Raw genomic sequence first — 15,619 nt, 5'->3', positions numbered from 1 at the left:
TAAGAGCAAGGCATTATTCAGTATACTTGCAGCAGACTTACATGATGCCAATAGACATATGGAATCCATGCAACAAATGATTATCTAAGTGTCTAGAAAATGTAGGCTTAAAGTGCCTTGCTTGGAGGAGAATTCTGGAAACAGTGTCACTTTCTTAGCTCTCAGTTAATAGCATCTATCTCTCCTAACCTAACCAATGACTTGTCCTCAAGGGCTTTGGATAATTAGGAGCCATTGGAGTCTCTGAGAGAACCCCAGAAAGGAAAAAAAATGAAGCCAGACCTTCTCTCTGTGACCTGGTGGGAGCCTGGGTTCCACTGATGGGAGCAGAAGGATGAGAGCAGAAGGGTAAATCCTGGGAGAAGCTACACCTGTGTGAGTCTCAGGAATTTAAGACAGAGGCTGATGTTGGTCATTCCCAAGTATGTCAGGACTTCCAAGAAGACCATATGGAGCTACAAGGAAAGGCCAAATGTGTTTATGTATTTTAAATATTTTAAAATCATAATAATTATATTAATGAAATTATCAAGATAACTATATAGTTCCTACTCAAGAGTCTCTTAGATAATGCTATAATAATCTTGTCTTAGTTTTTTTGTGCCTTACCTAATCTTGACACTTGGCCAGATTAGGGTCTGCTCTTTAATATTAGTGTTCATCTTCATAGTTCAGTTTAGAGTTTTAAAAATGTTATAAGAATTAAAGAGCACTGAAAGTGGTGCAGACCAATATTAGGCAACAATCTCAAAAAACACTACACTTTGGAGATGTCAGTGCATTTGTCTGATGCCTTATTTTCTGAGCCAAAAAAATGAAGGTAATATCACAGGCTATTCAATGGCATATTTTTGTTTGTTCATTTTTTTTTTTAAAGATTTTATTTATTTATTTGACAGAAAGAGACACAGCAAGAGAGGGAACACAAGCAGGGAGAGGGGGAGAGGGAGAAGCAGGCTTCCCGCAGAGCAGGGAGCCCGATGCGGGGCTCGATCCCAGGACCCTGGGATCATGACCTGAGCTGAAGGCAGACGCTTAATGACTGAGCCACCCAGGCGCCCTGTTTGTTCATTTTTAACCTTCTTGTTTATCCTCTTTGAATTTAGGGAGGCTGAGTCTCATTATCTCTTTGAGCTGTGAAGTTCCACAAGCTTATCTCCTCACTTCATCTCTAATTTTCATTTACTCATGTGGTCTCTAATGTTTGACACGATTAAGTTTGCTATGGCTTGATAAAGAGTTGATCATCTGTGTAGAACACAATTTTGACTCTAAGACATTTCATTTTTTTTATGTTTCCAACTGAACTCTGAAAATCATGTAGGCCCCTAATTGAGTTTTTTGTGTTAACATGGTCCCTTCAAATGAAACATTTTGATCATGAGTTTTCTTAATATGAAAAATTACACATATATTCTTTTTCTTATCTAAAATATATTATACCAAGAATATTATTCTACTTTAACATTCTAACTGGATTAATTTTCTTTGTTATAAGCTTTTATCTTTTAGTTCAAAGGACATTTTTTTTTGCCTTAAATCATTTCTTGCCCTGTGAACTGCCATGGTGGTTAGGTTGGCAAGAGCCATTCCAGATATGGATGTGGTTGAAGCCTGTTTTTCTTTCTCTTTCTTTCCCACGTGCACACAGCCACGTTCAGCCACAAACAACACACACACCAATTATTGTGCACACACACACACCACACATCACATACACATGCACTGAGAAACATTATTAATCTGTAGCAATCCAGGGGAATTCTAGGTGGAAGAGTCCTTGGACTGCCCACAGGAAAGTGCATTTTTTGTTAAAGAACATTTGTGCCAAGATATCTGTGACTGCTAAGATGTGCACCACAGTCATATAGGGGAAAAAATGCTCTTTTGCCAGAGCTCAGTTAGCAAATTAGTACTATAATTATTATCAGTAATCATATAATATCCAGCAACAATAGAGACATCATTTTTCTCTCTTACATTGTCAGAACAGTGTGTAATTGCATACGGCTCTGTGAATTACTCTTTACTATCAACTTTGATCATCCCCAAACCACAAGTTAAATAATTCAAGATTATAAGCTCACGTAATATGATATGTAAAAATTAATATATTACTTATTTTTAAATATTCCTGACACAGAGGCTGATGTAAACGAGCTATTTTTACTGTTCTGCCAACTGTCTGAAGACTCTGGCCAATGTTTGAAAGCTCTTTCAACTCAGAACTCCCTCAGATGTTCTTTTATGATAAGGAAAAAAGGAGAAAGCAGAACAGCTTTGTGTTCTGTGGTAATGAAGGAAGGTCAGAAACCACAGCATATAGATTTTTGGAAACGAGTCAGAACTTTTTAAAGAGAAAAGATAAAGATTATTAGCAACATGGACCTTGCAGTCCCATGTGACCATTCCTAAGGCTAAATTGAAACCTCTGTGGAACAAATAACGTGTTGACCCTCAAAATAACCTCATTGTGACTATGAACAATAATGGAGTAGCTAGGTAGAGGTGACAAGGGATTCAGTTTTAAATCACAGCAGCAACATCAGACTCACACAGCAAACTCTAAACAGGGTTTTGTCCATATTTTATCTTTCTTGTATAGTATGTTTTTTGTATAGGAGGATTTTAAAGACTCTATTTTTGATTGCAATATTGCTATAGTAATCATATCAGTTACCATCTAAACTGAGATGCTTTCAAGAGTGACAGGGATAAGACTATTCTAGAGCAATAGGAATAAACTGGGACTAACTGGGGGAAACAAGGATTCATGGTCCCTGTAAGTACCACATGGTACTTGTGGTAGAGAAAAGATTTTATTATCACAGGATATGAATTAGTATATACCTTAGAGACCCTCGCTAGTAGCGTCTAATTTTTTGAGGCAATCTAAAAATAAACCAGTTCAACTGAGATTTGTAGCCAGGAGGAAAAATGACTGAGTTTTACCCAAATTTTAATCACAACACTTCAAAAGTTGTGTTCAATAGACAATAAAAATATGGTCTAGTAAATATCAGAAATGAAGTCTCGTGTATGAATTGCAAATATGGTATGAAATGTTGGTCTAAATATAGGTCTATTAGTGAAATATTCCTAGGATGTGGTTTTTGTTTTAAGTACCAGCAGAACATTGTGGAAATTTCTATCAGATATAGGGATCATCACACAGAAATTCCATTATGTTTCTATTTTGTGGAAGGATGTTTATAATTAACATCTCGCCCAAAGACTGAAGTAGTTACAACTAAAAATGCTGAAAAATTCTTTAAGAAAAAATAAGTCTGTGTTGAAGATAGTATTACATATACATAAACACAAAGGATTGGGCTAAACTTAGTAATTTCTCCCAGTTACCCAGCTTAATTTTTAAGGCCGTTTTTACGTAAAAATGTTGTATTTCACTAAAATGTAAAATTTTTCCCAAAGTTAGCTTATTTGATCTGGGACAACTAGTAAATACACACATTTGAGTTTTAATTAAATAAATGAACTTAAAAAGGTGAACCAGTTGTAGGTAGTGGCACAATCTGACTCTATTTGGATATTCCAAATCCAAAATCCATCTGTAGGTTTCATGTAGGAGGAACACTGACATCACATAGAGGAGTCCTAACTTGGTGGAACTAGTCCTGAACAACTGCCAGTTCATCGTTAAGCCTTTCTAGACTTCAGTTTTCCTAATGTATAGAAATGAAGTACTGAATTAGGTTGTACAAATGGGTCCTTTCCAGCTCTGACACCAGATACTTGTGTCCTAGTGATTCAAACCACCGAAACCATGTTGCTGTTTTTTGGCCATTAATCTTTAGAAGATTATCCACTTGGTATTGTAAGTATTTATGTATCGGAGAATGGCTTTCACTGAGATGTGTCAAAAATTAACTGTATTTAAATGAATAGTGGTAGGAAAGATTTTGGTTTGGATTTGGTTTTGGTTTGGATGGTCCCCCCTGCTGCAGGACTACGGGATGCAGGGGTTGGCCAAGCACATCGTCGTCCTCTGAGGCTCCCTGCTGCTGTTCTGGCTGCCAGTGATGCAGTCCTCCAGTCCCCAGGGAGTGGCTTTCCGCACCATCCCTGCTTGGGCTGTTCCAGGGAAAAGTGGCTTCCTGCCCAAACTGGATGGGGCTTGCCTTGGGGGAGGAGTGTGGGTGGGGAGGAGGGGCAGGGAGTGGGAAGGTTATTTCCAAAGTTAATTCCTCAGCAATTAAAAGGGACTCATCTCTCTGGCCACACCTAAAAAAAAAAAAAAAAAAAAAAAAAAAAGAATTTGACCTGTAAAGAGTGTGTCTTTAGAGTTTTACTCTAAATATCTTCATGTTGGCAATCAGTTGCACATAGTGGCATTCTATAAATAGTGTGTTTCAGCTGCATTTTTATTTCACTTTTACATGAGAAAATAATCAAAGTTGGCTCATAAGGATTCAATTTCTGGAGAGATACGGAGGAAATTTCTGATTTTTTTTTCCCCCCAAATCACTGCCAGCTACAAGTGAGATTCCATATGTTGTGTGGTATTTAAAGAGAAACTGCTCTTGATTTTTTTCACACCTGAACTACCCTATTTCAGATGTTCCAAAGAATGTCTACCTAAAAGGGAGTTGCAAGATAGATTATAAAATTATTCTGGCATCATTCACTGAAGAAAAAATGAATAGTATTTACTAACATATTATCACACCATCACATATAAAAGAAGGAAGCTAGTAACTTTGCTAGTTACTAGAGTACCATTTAAAGCAACTGAGTAGGGGTGCTTGGGTGGCTCAGTTGATTAAGCACCAGGTTAAGCCCCCAATTCTTCATTTGGGCTCAGGTGGTGATCTCAGGGTCTGAGATGGAATCCCCTCCCCTTCAGGCTCCAGGCTGGAGAGGGAGCTTGCTTAAGATTCTCTCTGCCCCTTCCCCTCTTACTGGCTAGCACTGTCTCTCTCTCTCTAAAAGAAAAAAATAAATAAAAAATAAAGCAACTGAGTGAACAAAAAGTTTCAGGTCTCTTTGTCTTGCTTCAAGTGACTTCCACACTGAATAGTTACACCTGGCTATACGTTTTCTAAGACTCAGATTTTTCTCTGTTAACATTTACAATTATAATAGTCACTTACAATTTACAGTATATAGTTATTTATAACTATAAACATATGTAATCTTGATTTTGTAATGACAAACTTGAACATAATTCAAGTGATTGGGTCTCTTGTAAGTGTTATCATGTCCATAATACTTTTAACATACTCCTCTTATCCACAATGCTGTCGAGAATGAGAATGTGTCAGAGCTAAGTAAGTACCTAGGGGCGGAGGTTGCTTGTGGGTACAGAGTCAGATGCATAAAGCATTTATTAAATCATATTCCACAACTTCAGGAGCTTAGTAATCACAAATCTTCGGAGCCTTGAACATAGTATTAATAAAATCTCTATTGAAATTTCAGGGAATGAGAAATTGCCCGAAGAATAGATGCACTCTTGGTATGAACATAAATTTTATATACATCTCTCCATTTTAAATAAATGCTCTCTAATAACTCAATCCAGTAAAAAAAAAAAAATCGGAACATAATTAGTTCAAACTATTTTCTGCTATGTAATTGTATGTATTTTTTTATTTGTTTTTAGTTGTAGCTATTTTTACAATACCAATTGTAAAGCTGGTTACATGGTTTTGTTATGGTTTTTAGTTGTAGCTATTTTTACAATACCAATTGCAAAACTGGCTACATGGTTTTGTATATCTCTCACATCATAATCTAGACCTTTCTTTCAGGGAACCTTAAGAACAGTGGAATGCACACAGTGATGCAGGGGTGTCTGCGATTTGAATCAAACCATAGAATGTTGTTAACTGTTCTCTCAACTACAAATAATGGAATATCATTTCTACAGATGCCAAATAGAATGAGGTTCTAAGAATGTTATAGCATATATTTCAAAGCATCTTATTTTTAAACCCAGAGAATGCTATGCAAAACCTTGGAAGTACTTATTCATGCCTAAGGCAGAAACATAAATATACATTTTCTTACCAACTGGAATTTAATCATTCAGTCACAACTTGTTATGTTAAAAAATGAATAGTCCAAGAGATATCTTAAGGTCTTAAATTGGCTCTTCCAATTTTTAAGTCTGAATTAAAAATAAAAGTCATATCCTATGACATGATGAATACAGTTCTGCACACAGAACTATTACAAAGCAATGCTGACACCTATAGAGAATGTATGCAGATATCCAAGTTTAATTGGTATATACTTTATTGACTGGTATTAGAACTTTAAATTCCACTTCTCTTAATATGCAAAAAAACAAAACAACTTAAGTTTGATGTGCTGCTTTTAGAAAGGATATTTAATTTATAATAAAAAAGGTCTTTTATTCTTCTTTCAATAAACTTTGCTGTTGCAACAGTATTATGTGAGTGGCAAATCAAAATGATTTGAGTATTTTAATAGTCAAGGGTGGAACCGATCATACCAGCCTCATTATGTGGATTCATCTGCTGATGTTAACTGATGACATGTGTGAAACATGCTAACAATAACAAACAAACATGTTTACTCTTTTACCTCCTATATTTGTGCAGTATTTCTAGGGAGGAAGGAGAGCTATCTTCCTCTTTCTGAGAGAGCTAAGATAGAGAGTTCCCAAATATATTACTGGAGGCCAGTATTTTCTCTACTGGCTGTTCAACTCCATGTTTTAGAAGAACTGTTCCCCCCAAATTAAACCATGACGTGAACTTGGCCCAAAGAATATTTTTTATGTAAGTAAAACTCACTAACCTCTTTAATGAGCATTAGCTAAAGGAAGGCAAAAGCCATATCCTTTATTAAACAAATATTTGAGTGCTTAGTTGTCATGGGAAGAAATCAGGTTCCTATAATGATGAACAGAGTCCACTGATACCAACTAAGCTCAATAGCCTACGAGCTATTCTGATTGACAACATTCCATTTATTTGCAATAAAAAATACCTAAGAATAACTTTAATAATGAAAGCTCAGTAGCCTTATAGAGAAAAAGTACAAAATTTTACTAAGAGACAATAAAGCTGACTTAAATAAAACAAGAAACATGTTTCTGAATAAAAACATAGATCAATATAGAGATGCCAATTATCTCTTAATTAATTTGCAGATTATTTGTAGATTTTATATGATTTCAAAAAAAAATCCTAAAAACTCTTCACTGGACTTTTACTTGTTTAAATTTTTTAAATGATTTTTTTTAAAGATTTTATTTATTTATTTATTTGAGAGAGAGAGAGAGAGAGAAACAGCATGAGAGGGGATAGGGTCAGAGGGAGAAGCAGGCTCCCTGCTGAGCCAGGAGCCCGATGCGGGACTCGATCCCGGGACTCCGGGATCATGACCTGAGCTGAAGGCAGTTGCTTAACCAACTGAGCCACCCAGGCGCCCACTTGTTTAAATTTTTTAGAAGTTGTATGAGTCAGAGTTTTCCAAAAAAACAGAACCTAGGCCCACTGGCATTGGGGAAGGCAATCTGCTTTACTCAGTCTACCAATTCAAATGTTAATTTCATTTAGAAACAGCCTCACAGACACAATGCCCCATAATGTTTAATCAAATGTCTGGGCAGCCTGTGGCCCAGTCAATAAAATTAACTCTCACAAAAGTTCATGGGCAGAATTAGCTAAGAGAATTTGAACAAGAAGACTAATTAGAGAACAGTGTTAGCAAATAACTATATGCCTTGTAAAATGTATATTCCGTAATATATGTTATATACCATATTATGTGTATATACTATGAAACCAAGTAATTAGAACAATGTAGATCCAGCATTTTATAGATGGACATTTGGAAAGGACAGAATCGATAGTTTACAAGTAAATGCTGGTATCACAAATTATTGTGAAAGGAAGAATTAGTCAATAAAATAGTGTTAGGAAAATTGATTTCTCAGTTTATTAAATTAGCAAAAATATAAATAAAAAGTACAGAAAGTAAATTAAATATATTATCTGATCTTTAGATATGAATAAAGAGATCATAAAGTAAAATAAAACCACAAAGTAAAGAGTGATTGAATTAAGACTGTAATAAGTAGAGATTTCTGTGTCACTAATATGTCACATAAATTCAAAAGAAGATAACAAACTTGGGGGAAAATATTTCAAGTGATTACAAAAAAATATACATGAGGAAATTATCCCCCAAAAAGTCCAATTGAAAACTAAGCAAGGAATATAAAAGTTTATTCCCTGAAAAACTAATAGAAATGTTTAATAAATAGAAGAAAAAATTGTTCAACACCACTAGTATTTAATCAAACAAATTCTAGTTAATGTGATAATACTTTTTTGCACATTGAAATTGTCAAAGATTTAAAGTAGATTATATTCACTATTGGGTAGGTATATGGTGAGAATATGGCTGATAGAATACTAACATGGTAAAACCTTCTGAAAAGATAATATATAATATGGGCTTAAATGATGATCATACTATATGCTTTTATTCTCTTGAGTAATCCTGAAAAATATATTCTAAGGAAATAATGAAAGTATCTTAAGATCTTAATAAAAGTAAGACTGTTCATTGAAGCACCACAAAACTGGGGATAAGCCTAAAGGTCCAACAATTGAGAAATGGTGAAGGTGATTTTTTTTATAAATTTTATTTATTTTTGAGGGAGAGAGAATGACAGAGAGAGAGAATGAGAGGGGTGAGGGTCAGAGGGAGAAGCAGACTCCCTGCTGAGCAGGGAGCCCGATGCAGAACTCGATCCTGGGACTCCAGGATCATGACCTGAGCCGAAGGCAGTCGCTTAACCAACTGAGCCACCCAGGAGCCCCTGGTAAAGGTGATTTTACTGCTTCCATAAGGTAAAATCTTTTGTAGCTATTAAGAAAATACTTTCAAAGAAATTTTAATATGTAAGACAGAAAATTTATTAAGATAAGAAATATGGCTACCTTAGGGGGTAGAGTCAGGGTTGGGAGATCTGTTTGGGTTTAAGAACTTAGTTTGAACATGCTAACTTTGAGATGTATAAGAAATATCCAAATAGAGACTCGCAATTGAATATATGAGACTTCAGCACAGAGGAGATGTAAATTGGGGAGTTAAATTTCCCTGAACTTTTTATTTCTTTTTTGCTTTTTAGGTGGGGAGGGGCAGTAGGAGAGGGAGAGAGAATCTTAAGCAAGCTCCATACCCATTGCGGAGCCTGATGCGGGTCTGCATCTCATGACCTTGTGATCATGACCTGAGCCAAAATCAAGAGTCAGACGCTTAACCAACTGAGCCACCCAGGTGCCCCATGACTTTTTTATTTGTTTTTAGCATCTCTGGTCATTCTAGTTAGAACTCTGTGTGTGTTGACTGTTCTTTTTCCCTTGCTGCCCCTTTCCACTGGAAAACTAAAGTTAATCTAGTTTATCAAGTTCTATGAATTACTCCTTCATAGTAATTTATTTCCTTAATGGAGTACTTAGTACTCCATTCAATGAACTGACATGCTCACTGTCATGACTGTGACATGAACTGTGGCAATATATTCCTCCACACCTTCCACTTTTGAATAATTCCTGGAAACGTCACCAGATTAAACCTTCCAAAACCTCCAACTTATTAAATTTCTCTCTTTCTCAAAATCGTGAATGGTTCCTCAATATGTAACTCTTCTTCCCAGTATGTAGCTCACATTCCAGACACTCTGTATCATTAGCTTTAGCAAACATTTGTATTGTCACAAGACCAACCTTGGATTATTTGTTCTCATGGGCTAAAAGCTCTTTTCCTCTTCTATAACCCCAAATTTTATTCATATTTGAAGAATCACAAAATGTCTCATCTTATATGGTGTCTTATTCCAATCCCTACAGACAGAATGTTTCATCACACAGAACTTTTCATGCTTCTCATTTTACCTATTTTTTTTTTAAGGAATCTCTACACCTAGTATGGGGCTCAGACTCAAAACCCTGAGATCAAGAGTCGCATGCTCTAGTAACTGAGCCAGGCAGACAAACCCTATGTTTACCTTTTAGATTACACTTAGCAGCCCATATTTTGATAATTTGTTAAATGTTTTACTTCATCTCCTCATTTTAAGTTATTTGTAGCAAGTTGCAGACTTTTAAACATTCTGTAAATCTATTTTAGCAGATCTGTCTGACCAAAAACAAAACAAAATGTTAACCACAACAAAAACAAAACAAAAAGCAAAGGTAGTGACAGTATGACTAATATAAATAAAGACATTAACACATACAAGCTAAGTTTCTTTTTTTTTAAAGATTTTATTTAATTGACAGAGAGAAAGACAGCCAGAGAGGGAACACAAGCAGGGGGGGTAGGAGAGGGAGAAGCAGGCTTCCCGCCGAGCAGGACCTGAGCCGAAGGCAGACGCTTAACAACTGAGCCACCCAGGCGCCCCACAAGCTAAGTTTCTTATGTTACAGCAGAGAAAACCTATTTCTTTTCCATGTCTATGGAGCTTTAGCAAAGCTGGCTATACTTTGGCCACAAAAAAATCTTAATACATTTCAAACAGCAAAAATGTACACCACCACCTTCTTTGGTAACAATGCAAAAAAAAAAAAAAAAAAAGGAAATGAAAATTAGTATTAAGTTGATAAAAAGAGAAAGCAACTCAGGTACTTTGAAATTAAAAAAATAAATCTTCGAAATAATTTGTGAGTGAATGTAATAAAATTAGGATAAAACACATTTCATCAAAAATCATTACAAAGAGAAAAGTAACCTTGTGAGATATTGCCTGAGCTTTTTACTAAAAAATACTTCATGTAGAAGATACAGTGACTTAGCTTGCTCAGTATTCATTTCAGTCGATTAGGAGGCCTTTCTGAGTGACAGGAACTAGAAAGCTAAAGCCTACTTTTACTTGATTTCCTCGCAACTAAATTTTTGGATGTGAAATTGGCTCTTCTAAAAGATGCACTCTTGTGAGTCCTAGAACAGCCCCAACCAAAAGAAATTTAATGTAAGCCACATATGAAATTTTAAATCTTCTAGTAACTCCATTACAAAAGGTAAAGAGAAAACAATGAATTTTTTGAAATGCATTTTATTTTACCCAATATATTCACTATGTTATCATTACAACATGTAATCAGTATTTAAATATTGGGCTATTTTACATTCCGCTTTCCCCACTGAGTCTTTGGACTCCGGTGTGTATTTTAAACTTAGACTACATTGCCATTCGGACTATTTCAAAGGCTCAGTAGCCACAGGTGGCCAGTGACTACCGTGTTGGGTAGCAGTGCTCCAAAAGATGAACGTGGAAGATTTGTTCTACCGTGGAGGCAGTTTCCCTTAGGAGGCACTGCAGCAGGCAGGTTGGACTTCCTGCAGCAGCGTTTCGGTGTCGCATCAGACACAGGTGCGGTAGTGACCACGACTTTAATTTCTGGATCAAAGCTAACGGGATGTCTTCCTGAAGTCAACATTTCCAGCAAAGGCTCTCTGATTTCTTGCTTTCTGATTGTATCAAATGTGGTCTCCTGTCGTGGCAGGCTAGTTTTGTGGTCTTTTTCTGGGGTCGTTCCTACTGGGTTAGTATCAAGCCTGCTTCTGAATTCAGGCCTTCTAACATCTAAGTGTACGGTTCCACCGAATTTCTTTCTGTTTAAAATAGAATGGTTTTTCCTCCTGCAAGCGAATTCCAGGTGTTATACGACATCATCATAAATCTTTTCATGTTTAGGGCGCCTGGGTGGCTCAGTCGGTTAAGCGACTGTCTTCTGCTCAAGTCATGATCCTGGAGTCCCGGGATCGAGTCCCGCATCGGGCTTCCTGCTCAGCAGGGGGTCTGCTTCTCCCTCTGACCCTCTTCCCTCTCATGCTCTCTCTCATTCTGTCTCTCAAATAAATAAATAAAATCTTAAAAAAAAAAAAATCTTTTCATGTTTAAAGGGATAAAAACACACTGAGGATTTAAAAATGATTATTTTTTAAAGGAATTTCAGTAAAATGAACAAAAAATGAAGAAGTAATTAATAAAGAAAAAGATAAATTAACTAAAAAAAAAGAAAATCTTTTTGACTAGCTTAATAAGTGAAAGTGAAATTGGAACACAATAGTTGGAAATGAAAAGAGCATGAGTTATTCAATAGCAAAACTAAACATTATAAAACATTATATTTACATCAATGTTTGACACTGTCATGTTGAAAATCTGGACCAGACAAATGAAATGGAGACTACAACTTCCTAAAAAAAAAAAAAAGAAATTATCAAATTTGATTCAAGATAAAGTAAAAACTTCAATATCCATGAAAGACTCAAGCATCTCAGAAGATAGAATGTCATCTTTCTACAAAGGAACTTCACTGATTGAAAAGTCATTCTCTCAACAGTTTAAAGGGAGCAAAATCTTTCTCCAACTTACTGGCATTGTCAAGTTGAGCACATCTTTCAATTCAGCTAACCAACAAAACAGATGATACAATTACTCATGAAGAGAGACAGGTATCTAGCATGGAATTTATAAATTATAAATTAATATTTACTCACTATTTTTAATTACTAAAGAAGTCGTGCAGAGCCTATTTTATCCAGCATTGTGTTTGTGAAAGGTTGAATAAGACAGAAACAGAAAATATTGTATGATGTTCAAAAGATTTATAGTTATTTCTTTAGTCATCATCTTATGATGTTGTACCCACTTTGAATTTCCTTGGCAGCCAAATAATCAGCTCCTGGGTCACTATTTTCACATAGTAAAAGCATACTTTGCTTCAGGTAAGAAATCATGTCTTTTGCATTTGATTCCCTAGAGTATATAACAGAATGATGGTTGAATTGAGTTGGAAATAAAATAAAATTGAATTTATCTCCCTGGTTGGTTTACTTTGTGTGTCAGTTTCTTCAGAGAGCAATAAAACACCACCAATACCAAGAACAAATTCTACCATATAATCTTTGAATATGATTAAACTCAATACTAATTTCTATCTGAGTAATTAGAGAGCTTCTGAGTGATCAAGCCTGTTTATAAGGAAAGATGACGGCCAAATGAAGATCAGGAGAGCAACCTGGATGTTGTTGGCCAGTTCCCCTCCACTCATTATGTAGAAGAAAAGGCCTTTATCCATATTCTTCTGTATAAGGAGACAAAGCTAAGCAGTGCTGCTCCCAATGGCTGGCTGCAATGTACCTCAAGTACTTTCTAAAGTGCTAACACTCACATATATTATAAACAACTTGTGACAACTTCAGTCACCCAGCTCAGATCCTCAATTAAAAATGTAAAGAGAAAATTCAGGCTAAACCCAAAGAAAGTGACTACAGCTAAGATTCTTATTGGTTACCTGGCACTCAGGTGGATCTCCAAGGCAATAGAAGTTTCAATTATGTTAGAAATGAAGGAGTTGGACATCATCTGTGATCATTTCAGTTGCTATGCTTCTGATGATTCATGCTAACAAAGTATCATTAAAAGACTCAAATAGCTGATGTTTTAAAAATTAATAAAAAATTTTGCCTGTATGTCAACTTATCCCATATATTTGTTTAGTGAATTATATTGGTTGGTTAATTGAAATTACATTTTCAAAAACTACTAGTGAAAAAAAATTGAAACCAGCCCCTTATTGACAGATACAATGGAGGAAAAAAATCATGTAAATCCCTATTTTTTCTTATAGTATTCTTTAGTTTAAAATGAATTTATGACATACAGATTTATTTGTCCAATCATTGTTGTACACCTGAAACTAATGTAACATTGTGTGCCAATTATACTTCAATTTAAAAAAACAAATTATAAGAATTTTAGGAAGTTAGATCTATAAAAATAGTTTTAGGACTATTTAGACTAAATTCCCTATCTTAAAGGAAGAGAGAAAGAAAAGATGATCAGAACAAACAAGTTATAATATGGCCAAATTTAATCCATTAATTATGTGCCCTATTAATTGACAAATAAGAAAATATTTTGTCATTATGAGTAGAACTGATCCAGTGGAATCTTTAGGACATAATGAGAATCATTCTCACACTCAAATCTCAGAAAAATTACATTTGCAGTAATAACTATGTACATATACATATCTAATTTAGAATTCTGTAATCATAGTTCAACATTATACATATTATATATGTATGTGAGCATAAAATATTGCTGTGCATAAGTACTTATAGGCATATTTCTCAAAAAATGACCCTGGAACAGAAGTCTTAAGAGATTGTCAAAAAAAGTTTGAGATTATCAACAACAAAGATGATCCCTAATTATGCTAAGTGAAAAAAGCCAATCTAAAAAGAGTTTATACTATATTGTTCCATTTCTAGAAAACTCTAGAAAATGCAGACAAGCCTGGTGGAGGAGCACAGAAAAGTGTGAAAAGAAAGGAATACAAAGAACATGAGGGAACTTTGGGTGGTGATCCATATACTTACAATCTTGATGGTAGTGATGGTTTCATGGGTGTGTGCGTATGTCAAAATGTATCAAATTGTACATTTAAGATATGTACACTTTATTTTCTCTCGATTACATCTTGGGATTCAGTTAAATTAAATACATTAACTTAGTCTGGGGATATGAAGTATTTTATAAAATAAATAAAATATAAAATTATTCATAAAATGTATTTCCAAGGAAGTATTTATTTGATCAAAAACCTTACCTGTTTTTCAGGAAGAATTTTAGATTGAACTCATGTTTCTTGAAACATCCTTACCTGTTACAGCATTAAAAAGGTATGGAGTGTTCTAATTTTTTAAGTGTGGATAAATTTTATAATTCCCATAGCAACTATAGTCCTGAAAAACTGAAAAACCATATATAAATGTTTAGATATAAAACCCATTTTAACTGTATTAATTATACTGAATGTCCTGATGTAAACGATGCATTAATATGTTTACCGTTATCAATAATAGAAAGTTATAATACAGAAAGTTATAGAATATATGTAAAATTTGGTTTTGGAAAAAAAATAAAATTTGGGAAGAAATATAAGAGTATTACCCGAGGTAAGATCAAAGAAATAGTATTATCCATCTTTATATAACAGATTAAGTAAAGGCTAAAATAAGGCTGAGGAAGAAGAACAGAATTTATATGGCATCAAAGGAAGCTGAAAGGTGCTTGCTTGTTCCTCTTTCATTCTCTCTCATATTCCCTATTAAAGTCCAACAACCTTATAAACATTCTTCCCTTATTTCCTAAAGTGAAAGTGATCACTTTCAGAGAACATCTGTAATTTTTCATTTGTTCATCATATAAGGTACTTACCACATTCTATCAAGTTATACCTGTCCTTCATCCTATTAGATTGTACATTCAGAGTGGCAACCATGTGTCATTCATCCTTCTGTGCCTACACTATACTCTTAATAAATACATTTGACCTCAAACAACTATGCGTCATTATAAAAGTTATTAGTTACCACAACTAAACTTTTTAGAATGAGCAGCATGCCGGGTGGTATACTCTGTGCTTTGAGAATTAAGGCCATGATATATTCTCATTCATACCTCATATACTCGTTTATGCATTTATGTTTTACATTGAAATGCACTTACTGGGCACCTGGGTAGCTCAGTCATTAAGCGTCTGTCTTTGGCTCGGGTCATGATCTCAGGCTCCTGGGATCGAGCCCCACATCAGGCTCC

Source organism: Mirounga leonina, unplaced genomic scaffold (assembly GCF_011800145.1).
Source record: "Mirounga leonina isolate KUSES-001 unplaced genomic scaffold, KU_Mleo_1.0 Mir_176, whole genome shotgun sequence".
NCBI classification, from domain to species: Eukaryota; Metazoa; Chordata; class Mammalia; order Carnivora; family Phocidae; genus Mirounga; species Mirounga leonina.
The sequence above is the reverse complement of the archived record's forward strand: the minus strand, read 5'-3'. Positions refer to the sequence as shown.